Here is a 14,385-nt window from a genome sequence, read left to right as displayed (position 1 = left end):
TCTACCTCCAACTGGAAAAGTACATGGAAAAAGCATTAATTGGCCTGTTCTGAATCACAAGCCCATTCCTGAGTGTTTAGCATGGCTAGATGAGGTAATATGCTACACATACTATAATGAGATTATACTCTATATGCTAACAGGGAGAGAGCACAGGTTAATGGAAGTGAGGAGGAGTGGAGAACAGCATATCCCTCCGAAATAAACAAGACTTTGTTAATTTGTGTCACTGAGAAGTCCCCTCCCTGTCTTCTCCCTTCACTTTATATGCTCAATGCCCAGTACTGCTTAGTGCATAAAAGACAGCCAATAAATATTTTTGAAAAATATATAGGCATTACAATCCCAATAAAAACATTTTGACACGATTTTTATTGGTCATTTTTACCAATACAACAGAGGACAAAGGCATTTCTGACCAGTGTGGTGATTAGAAAGCACTACTTTAAACTAATATAGGGAGTTCCCGTCGTGGCTCAGTGGTTAACAAACCTGACTAGCATCCATGAGGATGACAGTTTGATCCCTGGCCTTGCTCAGTGGGTTAAGGATCCAGTGTTTCAGTGAACTATGGTGTAGATCCCAGAGGTGGCTCTGATTCCGTGTTGCTGTGGCTGTGGTGTAGGCCAGCGGCTACAGCTCCAATTCAAGCCCTACCCTGGGAACTTCCATATGCCATGGGGGCAGCCCTAAAAGACAAAAAAACAAACAAACAAACAAAATAATAATATAATTATACATTCCAGAAGATCCTCTTCTCTGAACATACAATTTTCAATCCCTTTTCCTTTTTAACAAGACCATCTGAAAACATCAATGTATTTCATGATGCTCAATTTTAAACACTTTTAAACAAGTATCTATTACTCTTCCTTAAGTTGCTACAACAAAATACCCTAGACTGAGTGACTTATAAACAGCAAATATTTATTTTTCATGGTTCTGGAGGCTGAGAAGTCAAAGATCAAAATACTCAGTGTCTAGTGAAAGTCCATTTTCCTAGTTCATAGAAGTTGGTTCCATCTTTTTGCTATAGCCTCACACGATAAAAGAGATAAGGAAACTCTCTGGAGTCTTTTGTTTTGTCTTTTTGCCTTTTCTAGGGCTGCTCCCACGGCATATGGAGGTTTCCAGGCTAGAGGTCTAATCAGAGCTGTAGCCACCGGCCTACACTACAGCCACAGCAATGCGGGATCCAAGCCGCATCTGCAACCTACACCACAGCTCACGGCCAACACCGGATCTGTAACCCACTGAGCAAGACCAGGGATCGAACCCCCAACCTCATGGTTCCTAGTCGGATTCGTTAACCAGTGCGCCACGACAGGAACTCCATCTGGGGTCCCGTTTTAATCCACCCATGAGGGCCTCACACCTTCATGACCTCATCGCCTCCCAAACCCACCTATAAACATGTCACATTGAAAATTAGGTCTCTCAACTTACGGATTTAGGGAGGACACAAACATTCAGCTCATAGCATTCTGCCACTGACCCCTCCAAATGAGTGCACAATACATTCACTCTGTCTGAACAGCCCCCAAAGTTTTAACTCATCCCAGCATCACCTTTAAAATCTAAGTCCAAAGTCCTATCTAAACATTGTCTAAAGCAGATGGAGTTCTGACTAAATCTAAATCATACTCAAGATATGATTCATCCTGAGGCAAACTGCTATCACCATGAACCTGGGAAATCAAACGTGTTACCTGCGCCCAAAACACAAAGGTGTAACAGGTGCAGGATAGACATTTCCATTCCAAAAAAGGGGGAATTAAAAAATAAGAAAGGAGTGACTCAAAATTCAGTGGAGCACATTCCATTAGACCTTAAAGCTCAAGAACAATCCTCTTTGGCTCAATGTTCTGCCCTCCAAACCCACAGGGGCAGTTTTGCCAAGCAGAGGCTGGCCCCTAAGACTCTGGGCAACACAGTCCTGATAGTTTCGCTCTGCTTGGACTCCCCCCCCCCAAGGCTAAGGTCTTTGCCCACAATTCAGGGATGGAATCCAGTGCCCAGTGGCTCTGACTTGCATCCTTTGAAATCTAGCTGGAGGCAGCCATGTCCCCACACCTCATGCATTAGGCACTTCTGCAGAGACAGTAGCATAGACACAGCCAAAGTTTGTCACCTGCATGCTTCAGAGATGCCACCTGGCCTGCCAGGGCAGTACCTGGGGCAGTCAGGCCTGTGGCACTGGAGCAGCAGCACAGGACCGAGCCTGAGATGTGAGGCGGGAGGTGCTGAGGTCTCAGTGGCTCCTGATCTGCATTCTTTCATTGTCTTGAGCAATAGCTACTGATTTCTACAGAGGTGGTTGATTAATCTTGTCACACAGTTCATTGGCCACACCCTTTAAGGTGACAGGTTTTCTCATTCTTTATATGGATAAGCTGAGGATTTTCTCAACCTTTAAATTCTGCTTCCCTCTTGATAAACAATTCTATCTTTAAATCCTTTCTCTTGCCTCACATTTTACTATGAACAGTCAAGAAGTTTCAAGCCACTGAGTCAATACTTTGCCTAGAAATGCCTTCTGTCAATTTCTAAATTCATACTTCGTAAGTTCTACCCTCCACAAATCTCTAGGTCACAAACACAATCCAGTCAAGTTCTTCACCACTCAGTAACAAAAATGGACTTTCTTCCTGTTTCCAATAACATGCTCCACGTTTCTATCTGAAGCCTTGTCAGATGGTTATGGAACCATCCATATTTCTATCAACATTCTATTTGGGATGACTTAGGTATTCTCTAAGAAGACTGAGGCTTTTTCTACAGCTCTCTTTTTTCTGAGCTCTCTTCAAAATTGCTCCAGTCTTTTCAAGGCAAGGTAGGCTTTTCCCAGGATACACCTCCAAGCTTCCAGCCTCTACCCCTGTCAGGCATACCTTGAGGACTCTGTAGTCTATTAAGTGTGTGGCTGCATTATGCCTAAAAAAATGTATATAATTTAATTAACAAATACTTTACTGCTAAAAAATAAAGCTAACCATCATCTGACAACACAAGGTTGCCACACACCTTCAATTTGTAAAAAACACAGTATCTGTGAAGTACAATACAGAAAAGTACAATAAAACAAGAAACGCCTGCACCCAGTTTCAAAGTTGCTTCCACATTTTTATTTGCTACAGCAACACTCACTCCACTTTCTCTACACCAATTCTTAGAAAGTGGGGGAAAGCACACATATTTAATCTATCGCATTCTCATCTTCATGAGAGCACATACATAAATCTCTGGTTATTATGTGTTACTTCTGTAAATCAAAAAAAGATACGTATTTATCCACTCTGCACTGAGAACAACCTGTGGTCAAATCTCATGTCCTTAGGCCAGTCTGGTCTGGGTCTTTCTAGTTCACAGTCATCTAGATGGACCTGTAACTACATGGGAGCTTAGGGATGAACTTTTCAGTCCCTGGAGTGCAGGGTTTGATGGTAGATTGATTTCATTAATGAATGATCCACTTCATCACTACTTTGCCACCTCTTCCATCAAGATAAGTCTATCTCCTTATTCCTTGAATCTGGACTAACTCTGTGACCTCCTATGGCCAATAAAATATAATAGAAGTGAATAGTATGCTAGCTCTGAGCCTTGACCTCAAGCCATGTGCATTTTCTTGTTCTGCTCTCTCTCCTCTGCCTTTGCCATGAGAACCTGCCCAGGCTAGCCTGTTGGAGTATAATAGACAAGGGGTAGCCCAGTGGCTCCAGCACTCCAGCTGATAGCCAGACATGTGAAGGAGCCCAGGCAAAAGAGGGACCCAGCTGAGCCAAGACTAAATCACTGAACTGCAGGCTTGTAAGCTAAATAGATACTTATTAATTTTATGCTGCATTATTGGGGCTGTCGAAATCTGATAAGGCCTTTCATTCGGGCCCTGCTTAAATCATACTTATGCTAGTTTAACAACCTCATTGCTGATCATCCTATACCCAGTCAAGCTTTTATCTTTGTTTTTCACATATAACTAACCATGCTGGTTATCTGCCAGATATCTTATGTTTTCCAGCTGGTCCTTCTGATCCATTTGAGAATATGATGCTAAATACTGAAGCAAACACTTTGTCATGAGCAGCCTTATGTGCTCAGTGACTTGGCAGGACCCTAATAAACAATGAGCCTGGAATGTCGAAGAATTCTTAGAAACTAATCAACTTGACCAAACATGGACAAAATCAAATTCATAACAACCAGGAATTGACAAAATAAGACCATGTGTAATTTTTCCTAAATTGTTATATAATCATCCCAGACCTTGACTAAGAGCTATATTTTAAAATTGATAATAATTGAAATCCTTGTACTTCAACATCTTGGTGCCCATTGTATGTTTCCAGATAACACTGATATTTCAAAATTGAAGGTTCCAAATATCTTTGGTTAAGAAGTTTCAGAACTCACACAATTCTCTGCTTGCTCTCTGTTCTATCCAAGAAAAGCATGTTTGAAACAAGATGCCCCACTTTCCCAATGAAAAGCAAGGTCAATCTTTAAATAGAAATCAAGACTATATTCAGCATGTACAGTAAAGCCCTCAAGACACTATCCTGAAAGTGACTTTTAGGCCAGGGAGCTGGAAAGACACTACCAGTGGCCCTCCTTATATAGAGATGACTAAATAAAAGAAAATACATGATAATAAAATTAAAAAAAAAATGTCTTCATCTTTCTGGCAATTCTCCAAGGCCCCCATTTTAGGGAGCACATGTCTGATAGGCTTAATGCCTACATCCCTCAAATGATGATTCCACTATATATTTAAGGAAATAAGAATAGCTGTCCAACAAGATAGTTGTGGCAAAGCAGAAAGAGAGTGGGCTGGCTCTGGACAAAGTGGAGGTAACATGGTTGGGACCAGAAGAACAGTCTTTCATGTTTCATTCCTCCACACTAGCATCTCTTCTCATGTCTTTCCCCATATGGAATTAGTAAAAGACTGAACTAACACCAATGTGCTGTATCAACCTCTCTTTGCCCCATGCCTCCTCTGCCACATCATCTGACCCTACCCTTCAGAAAAAGTTCCTAGAGAAGGCATTCACACTAAGGTGTCAGAGATGGATATGCCCAAATTGATTATGCTTCTTGAATGCCTCTATACTTTCTTTTTGAACCAAAGGAACCTCTGATGTTGACATTTCAGACATCTATGAATCATTATAGAAGAAAAAAGTCACATATACAACAATTTATCAATTCATACATTATGTTCACCTCTACAAAAAGCTGGCTTTGGACAGTTATATTTGAGTGACAGACCTTGTAAGTTTAGTTGGGATGGAGGTTCCATAGAGTGATGCAACCTGAAGAGTGATGTACATTTGTCAGGAAGCTGTGAGACAATGTCATTTATTATCTTGTCTTTTTAGTTTTCTTCTATGTTATCTATTTCTTCCAAATAGCATCCACAAGCCTTCATTCCCATAGCTTAAATTAATCTTGGCATTCAAAGCCATTCATCTTTGGCCTCAAAAAACATCTCAAGTTGCTGGCCTTATTGTCAAGTACTTCCTATATGATGCGTCTGCTTCAAGTAATATATTTATCCTTTTCACCATAAGCATCCCCAGAAGTTTTTTGTTATACCGGCCCAAAACACTCTATAGAGATCTTCCTCTCTATAGATTCAAATCTTCTCTCATTTTCTAAACAACTCAGATCTCACCTCTTTCTTTGAATTGATGGCAACCGAAACGCTAGGACTTTTCATATCTGACTGCCCATTTTACATTTCTAGTTAACCCTGATAATGAAAAAAAATGAAGTTTCCAAGATATGCATATTTTCAGTCAAGAAGTTTTAAAATTTAGCCCATAACTATCTGCTCATTCACCCATCCTACCCCAGAAAAGCACATTCAGAACCAAATAGATTTCCCACTGAAAAGTGGCAACACTCCATACCAGGGTGTCTGAAGTGATCCGTCCCTTCTCTGAAATCCTACAGCAATTACTGGATTTAAAAAGCTGATCTAGGAGTTCTCATTGTGGCTCAGTGATTAACGAACCTGACTAGTATCCATGAGGATGCGAGTTCAACCACTGGCCTTGCTCAGGGGTTAAGAATCCAACATTGCTTCAAACCGTGGTGTAGGTCACAGACATGGCTCGGACAGACACGGCTCGGATCTGGCATTGCTATGGCTGTGGCATAGGCCAGAAGCTGCAGCTCCAATTCAACCCCTAGCCTGGGAACTTTCAAATGCCTCAGGTGCTGCCCTAAAAAGTAAAGAAAAAAAAAATCCTGAGACGGTTAAAGAAAAAGAACAGCATTAACAAATAGACTATGAGTCCAAAAATAATATCAAATTAATTAAAATCAAAACAATTTGGGTGTAGTAAAACAAAAACAGCCAAATGATTTCAAATAAATATAAAATTATTTTTCCCTCCCTGGGTAATACAAGTTATAATGTTATTATCTCTAAATTTAGATAATTTTTCTCCTAATTGGTCTGATATGTTTTCAGTCACCTAGAGATAATCAAAACTGTACCTATTAGGAAAGAAATAAATGTAATTATGGAATCCCTATTGAATCAAAATTAAACTTTGCATTCTGGCTTAGCTTAATATTTTCCCAAATTATTTTTCCAGGAATATATTTTAGAATATGCTTCAAAATAGTTCATCAACATGCCAAAGGTAGGTTAGTCTCCTCAGGATATGATAACACATCAGAGACTCAAGTTTTGTTGCTATTTCGACAGGCTAGGTTCCCACTTGCAGTAGTAGTGGAATCAGCTGCAGTTAGGAGAATTCTGGGAATTTATGGATGGTCCATAAATGACCTCAGTGTCTGTTATGATGTCTCTTCATTCATAAGCCCATTAAACAAGTTTTGAACTGGGTGAGGAAGGACATGATTGAATTCACAGGGTAATCTCATTTAACTGATTATTGATTAAAGACTCTTCACAGAGAGTACTTCTGGTGACTTTTCACCCAGTGCATAAATATTCTCATAATTTGGACCCATTCCAGGAGGCTCATTCATATTTCTCTTCCCCAAACTAATCTGTCACTAGCCCTCCTGTCCTATCCTTTCTAAACCCCTGACTGGCCCATTTGGTCATCAGCCACCATGCACAAGTTGGTGTAAACTGGTAGTTCTTCTCACCAGAAGACTTTTCCATTCTCCTCAATACTGTTCCTCAGATGGATTGTAAACTAACCCTCTGCCATCTAGTGCTAACAATTTACTTATCATCTTTAAAGCAGACCCAAATTTCCCCTCCCCTTAAGTCAATTGTTCATAGGAACCCCCCCATACACCTCCAAAGGCCATCCTGGAGGGTCAGAAGCAGAGCCTTAGAAGTAAGTACACTGAAGGTTAGTCACTTACTCATGCAACTTTCTTGTGCTTTCAGAATCTGATAAATCTGGATATTGTATTCACCACTTCAGTTTGTGGATGGAGAAACTCTTCAACATGCCTGACTTTATGCTTGGAGAACAGACAGAAACTGTTTATTTTAGGAGTTCAGGGGGCCGTCACCTGCTTGCAGTCTCTCCCTTAGATCAATAACAAGTTAAAAACAGCTGAAGAGGACAAGGCTTTGCAATAGAACCTTAGTGGGCTCTATTGTAGTTCTCCTATTTGGGCTGTGCTTTCTGCAGCGCAGTGGTCTGCCAGAGATGTCACGAGCCGCACGGGATCTATCATTTTGTGAGAGCCAAGAGGGAGAACTGCTTGTACCACAGCCTAGATCTGCTGGAATGCTTTCTCTTGCGCTGGCCCCACTATTTGTAAACAGTTTTGTAAGCAATTCACTTGATAAACGTGTCTGAGCCACATATCCACATGTGTTACATATTAACCCAAACTCCAAATCAATCCACAAACTACAGCATCTTTTCCTTATTAGCATAAGATACAGACGACCCCTATAGACTCTCACTTTGAAGGAAATATATCAATAAGCTTCAGACTCTAGGCCCCTAAACTTTTAAGTAGAAGATCCCTGAATATGTGTGAAATATGTGAAATATCTTCCATCCTCTTTTAAAGGCAGGTATAATGAAAACATCTATGTTGGTACGACTCCATGGCCCTAGCAGCATGATTCATGTAATATATAAGCATTTATATATGTACATACATACACACACATATATGCTAAAAGATGATAAGATGATAAAAACAGGCCCTTGTGAAAAATATCCTAAAGGATGATGAGAGGATAAAAAAATCCCTGAGAATTTGAAAAAGAATGGATGTGTGTATAACTGAATCACTTTGTTGTATAGCAGAAATTATCACTATGGTGTTAATTAACTATCCTTCAATAAAACTTTAAAAGTGACAAAAAAAAAAAAATTCCCAAGGACTAAATTACTTCCTAGAATTAGAAGACTGGCCAGGATAAAAATGAAGCTTTACAATATCAAGTAAAAGCAAATTTCTTCTAGTGGATATTGATAGCTGCAAAGAAAACAAACTTCTGGATATGTGTTAGTTAGTCTGCCCTACCAAAAAGAACCACATCAAATTGCAGCTACATGGAGTCATGAGATGCTTATAAATATTGTAATTCATTATCATCCCCTAAAGACTACCCATCCATGTTCTGCATAAACAAACAGGTAAGTTTAAGGGGGTTATCCTAGAAATCATCACTTTTGCGGCTGCTAAGCTCTTAATGTTAGCTCTCATTTCTGAAAGTCCCTCAGGATGGGGCATTACTTTTGACATATTTTGTTAGGGGCTCCACAGGCTTCCTCTTTGCTCTCCCTGCTAGAGTAGTCTCAACAGCCTGTATCAGGGAAAGACTGGGGAAACTGCTAGTTTCTGAATATATTGCATCAAATTATCCACACAGAAACTAAGGAAGTAATCACAGCATAGGCTTGGAGACTCAATGGGCCCAACATGGAATGGTCTTTAAATAAAAGTTCATTTATCCTCCATCATCCACCTAACCCATGATCTGGTGACATTCTGGTTCCCCACAATTGGTGTGGGGCTCAGGCTACATCCGATTTCCCTCCAACAGCCTGGTCATTTTACCTTCCTGTGGTGCACGACAGTCACAGATCTTTCCGTGGAAGGCTAGAAGGAAGATATAAACACATGTGCATGATATTGACACAAGATGTTTTCCAAGGGTACCCATCTCCTTTACTCAGGGAGCTTTGGCTCTGTGACATGACTCAAGGCTGAAAGTCATGCTTCTACTCAGCAAACTTAGGGCTTATATTGTTTTCATAAAGATTAAGTGAGATTTCGGTGCCCTGACCATCTATTTTGATCTGAAGACTCTATGATCACTTAGCCAACCAACATCAAAGATTCCTGTAGGCCTGACCAGCTAATAGAGTATATTCACCTTGCCTCTGGCATATAATTCATGCTGTTTGTCCCCTCTTCCCATGGAATCTCAACATCTGCACTAAAATCAGGGAGAGCCCATTCCAGTGACAGTTTCAGACAGGTCCATCCCCAGCTATAGCTCCAGAGACTATCATCTACAGGGTTTTCAGGGATCCTTGTGCTCTTCTCAGTAATTTATATCTAATAGTTGAATGAAGGTAATGTCTCTGGCCCTCTTGGGACCAGTGAATTTAAATTACTCCAACATTCTTATCTATGATTTGGGATTCCATGTTATACAAAAGCACTTCTGTCATCTCAACTTTATTTGGCCTAGACTAGCACTAAGCCCATTTCCTAAAGGGAAGCTTTTTCCAGTGTAAAATTCTTCATCTATGAAGCGATCACCTAGTGAGAGGGCGGAATACAAGATGTGTCAGACATTGTAAGTATCAACTGCTACCTCCATGAACCCATGTTTAATAAATTCCTAGGAAATAAGCTCTACCAAAAGAAAATAAAAAGATATATGGCACAGAAAACAGAAGATCAGGAGTTCCTGTTGTGGCTCAGTTGTTGACGAATCCAACTAGGAACCATGAGGTTGTGGGTTCGATCCTGGGCCTCGCTTAGTGGGTTAAGGATCTGGCGTTGCCATGAGCTCTGGTGTGGGTTGCAGACAAGGCTCGGATCCCACGTTGCTGTGGCTCTGGCGTAGGCCGGTGGCTACAGCTCCAATTAGACCCCTAGCCTGGGAACCTCCATATACCGCAGGAATGGCTCGAGAGAAGGCAAAAAGACAAAAAAATAAAATGTATTGATAGCCAAGCAAATTTCATCTCATCTGATCTTTACAAAACTCTATGAGATAGACATCACTTCTGCTACAGATGAGAAAACTGAGATTCAGAAAAAGTAAATCACCCAATGGTTCCCTTTGATTAGTAGTGGAGCCAGGAATCAACCATGGAACCATCTGGCACCAAAGTCTTTGTTCTGTCTATTATGGATGCACTGCCCTCAGTAAAATACCTTTATGGAATGACTAAGGCAGTCTTGAATGGACTTTACAAGTATTGCAAGGAAGAAAAGTTTATCCCTAGCTAACGGTTTAAGCCAAAAAGCCTTAAGAACAATTGGCCTGATTGTAATAAGGTCACATTATTAAAAAAGAGAAGGATGATGTTGGTTTGCATTAATAAAGAGATGACACTCATTCCAAAGAATTTCTCTTATTAATATCAGGGTGTAAAGAGGAATAAGAAAAAAAAAAAAAAAAAAAACCTTTGGCAATTACGCTACTTCCTTCATTTATAAAATTAGACTTTTCCAATAGGGTAACAAACACGCATCCATCTGGAAAACTCCAGTGTCATAGGAACAGATGACCCGTAGCAAGAAGAAAAGTAAATACAGACCAAGACCTCTTTCCAAAGCAAAGTATTACAACAGAAGCAGCAATCTCTGCTTGCACAGCCAGGGACTGTATGCTTCACCAGGATACAGGTGTGGACAGAGGCCTCTAAAGTGAGCCCATTTCCACGAAGCAGATCTATCTTTAAAAACAAGTCCACGAATAAAAATAAACAAACACTTCTATCTTCCCCTATGGATGCTGATCTAACAGTAACCTAAAATCATTCAGAAAAGTAATTGATTGAATTTTTATCAAAATATTCTTGCCAGGTTTATCGTATTTTGCATCTCTTCTTAAGTTTTATATCTTGTATCTCTTTACTCAGTGTTTCCTGTAAGTTATCCACCTTTCCTCCAGTTTATTGCCAATGTCCTCATCATCTTCAGCATCAACAATCTAAAGTCTTTTTCCTGGAGGCTGAGAATCTCCTCATGGCTTAGCTGTTTTTCTGGGGTTTTTCCTTTCTCCCTCATCTGAGTTATAGTTCTCTGTCTTTTCATAGGTTTTTGGTGTGGTGATCTTTTTACAGATAATAGAGTTGTAGCCTCTCCTACTTCTGGTGTCTGCCCCCCTTGTGGCTGAAGTCGTATGGGGGCTTGCTGTAGGCTTCCTGATGGGAGGGGCTGATGCCTGCCCACTGGTGGGTGGGGCCTATTCTAATCCCTCCGGTGGGAAGGGCTTAGTCTCTGGATGGGATTTGAGGCAGCTGGGTGCCTGAGGGTCTTAGGGAGCCTGTTTCCTGAGGGGCGGGGCTGTGATCCCACCTGGGTTGTTGTTTGCCCTGGGGCTTCTCAGCAGCTGACTGATGGGTGGGGCCAGATTTTCCCAAAATGGCCCCCTCCAGAGAAAGGCATGCTGCTGAATATTTCCGAGAGCTTTGCTTTCAATGTCCTTCCCTCACTGCAGAAGAAAATGTCGCGAAAAAAATGTAGAAAGGAGAGACCCTGGCCATAATGACTAAGCAAAGTCCAGCCAACTGCCCCAACCACCCTTCTGCCCCCACCACCCCCTCACACACATCTGCTTCTGTAAACTTGCTTCCGCATTGACTACCTTGCCTGACCTCACTCCGGTCCGACAAGCCAAGCATGGACCTGGAAGAGGTAGCCCATAAAAGCCTTGTGAAACCCTTCTTCAGGGCTCAGACTCTGGAGAGCCATCTCCTCTGAGCCCGCCAGCCTAATAAACCTGAGTTCAATTCTCCAAGTGCTCGCTTGGTTTCTCGCTGGGTAAAAGAGCTGATACGCTGCGACACAGGGCTGCTGGGCAGCTGCCATAACATCACAACAAGCCACATTCACCCCTGTTTTCCCAGGATGTCCTCCAAGAACTGCAGTCAGGTTTGACCCAGGTTCCTATGGAGACTTTGCTTTGCCCTGGGACCCAGTGCACGTGAACGTCTGTGTGCACCTTTTAAGAATGGGGTCTCCGTTTCCCCCAGTCCCTTGGAGCTCCTGTGCACAAGCCCCACTGGCCTTCAATGCCAGATGCTCCCAGGGCTCTTTCTCCCAGTGCCACATCCCCACACATGAGGGTTTGATGCGGGGCTCAGAACTCTCACTCCTGTAGGTGAGTCTCTGAACCAGTTTGTTTCCAGCCTGTGGGGCTTCCCACCCGGGAGGTATGGGGTTGTTTATATCGCGAAATCGCCCCTCCTACCTCTTGATGTGGCCTCCTCTTTGTCTTCTGGAGTAGGGGGTATCTTTTTTAAGGTTTCCGGTCCATTTGGGTGGAGATTGCTCAGCCTTTAGTTGTGAATTTGGTTGTTTTTAGGAGAGAGGTTGAGCTCCAGTCCTTCTACTCCGCCATCTTAATCCCATCGTCCTCGCCAGGTTTCTCTTGAGATTTATTGAATAATAAAACTCTTTGAGTTCTTTTGAATAAATGCTTATAGTCTAAGAACTCTCTAAAAGGCTATTTCTCAAGTCTTTGACCTTCTCGGATTCTGTGACATCATTCTCACGAAGAGGAATGTTATATAATTGTGGACTTAGGCTCTCTTTTTTGGATAATATTCTCTGTGGATATACATTATGAGAACAGTGCTGACGTTTGTTCGGGTAATTATCACAAAGTATTCAGCGTTAACATAGTGGTGTCAAAGCAGACTGCACCCATGAGAAAGAGCTGCAGATGTCCTGCCAATTATTCTAAGTACTATTATAAAAAATCTAATGACTTGAATAGTTAGGTTATTAACATACAAGAACAAAACATTTGACTTTTAAAAAGAGTTAGTTTGAAGTTATATTACAGTTTCGTGCAATGCTGTGGTAATCAAACAGACTCTGTCTTGTATTCCCAGATCCTGACTTGGCACACTAAATGAAAATGTATTATTCAAAGTCTGCCTGTGGCCAAGTTTTAAAGAAAGCAATTATGATCCCAGGTATTTGAGCAGAGAAGGGTTTCAGCTGTTTACAAATCAGGCACAATAGGTGAGCTGTTACTTAGGTTGAGATAGGAATATCAAATAGAAAAGAAATATGTGCTAGCTAAAAAAAAAAAAAAAAAAAAAATCAGGAGTTCCCATGGTGGCTCAGCAGGTTAAGAACCCGACACAATGTCCCTGAGGATGCAGATTCTATGCCTGGCCTCACCTAGTGGGTTAAGGATCCGGCATTGCCATGAGCTGCAGCATAGGTCACAAGTGGGGCTTGGATCCAGGATTGCTGTGGCTGTGGTATAGGCCGACAGCTGCAGCTCTGATTCAGCCTGTGAACTTCCATATGCCACAGGTGTGGGCCTTAAAAAAAGAAAAAAAAATCATATTTCTGTTTTTCTCAAGAATCATAGTTTAGTCTAAAATACCTACAAGACAGAAGCATATTTGTAAATTATCTGTTTCTAATAAAGGCTTTTGGGTATGAACCTCTGCTCCTCTGCAATCCTGTTGATTCCACAATTTCTCAGTTGCTATAGAGAAATAGATGCTAAATACCAGGGTCACTCAAAGCTTCAACAGAAGCAAAAAATAAATGTGCCTAAGTGACCTTTTGCAGCCCCACAGAATAACTGGGTCAAGGACTCACACCCTTCTTTTGTCATTTCAAGTACCAAGAAAAATGACTGGAAGACGGGGGGTGGAGTCTTATATTCACATCCAGGCTGATATCATCATCTCTGACTCATATAGAGGTTCAGGGCTAAAATTTTAATTTTCCACACCTGTAGGTACCTAACTCTCACTGGAGTCTCCTGTGATTATATCAGTCAGGCTCTTTGAGATGACAAGAAACGGAGATAAGCCAAGTTGGCCCTGAGTGATGGGAGTTTTTGTAAGAAAACATCCAGAGGTAGGTAAACAGAGAAAATCATCTTGGCAGCAGTCAGACGGATTTCTGCTTCTGTGGGTCTCTTCGAGTTTCTAAGCAATCTACTCTCTGATTAATATACTGCAAAGCAAGTATCAAATAGGTCATCAGGCAGAACTCAGTGATAAGAGTCCTCGATCCAAGGTGCCTCCTAGATCATCTCCGGTGCCCAGCTTGTAGTTGGTTGCCCGGGGCAATAGATAAGGAAGAAAGAATCTTGTAGCTGTTTCTGAAAAGAGAGCTCTGGATACTCAGCTACTCAAAGTGACACGGAGATGGAACCAGTTTAAGGCTGCACTCTGTGTTTCACCTGTCTGAATTAAATCCTGA

At 41.5% G+C, this 14,385-nt stretch overlaps 1 protein-coding gene across 1 annotated transcript in view; it reads right to left on the bottom strand.

Moving 5' to 3' along the window:
- LOC106505319 (uncharacterized) overlaps positions 1 to 14,385 on the bottom strand; it is a 354,150-nt gene that overhangs the window by 259,598 nt on the left and 80,167 nt on the right. The window contains exon 5 of the mRNA XM_084982075.1: positions 12,401 to 12,579. The gene's annotated coding sequence lies outside the window, so the exon portion shown is untranslated. The remainder of the gene's footprint in view (positions 1 to 12,400; positions 12,580 to 14,385) is intronic.

This window comes from Sus scrofa, chromosome 11 (genome assembly GCF_054392235.1).
Source record: "Sus scrofa isolate SSC_HxYL_T2T_F1_AM1 chromosome 11, Sscrofa_HxYL_maternal_Yorkshire_Landrace_v2.0, whole genome shotgun sequence".
Lineage (NCBI taxonomy): Eukaryota > Metazoa > Chordata > Mammalia > Artiodactyla > Suidae > Sus > Sus scrofa.
Note: the sequence above shows the minus strand (reverse complement) of the source record. Positions and strands in the feature narration are given on the sequence as shown.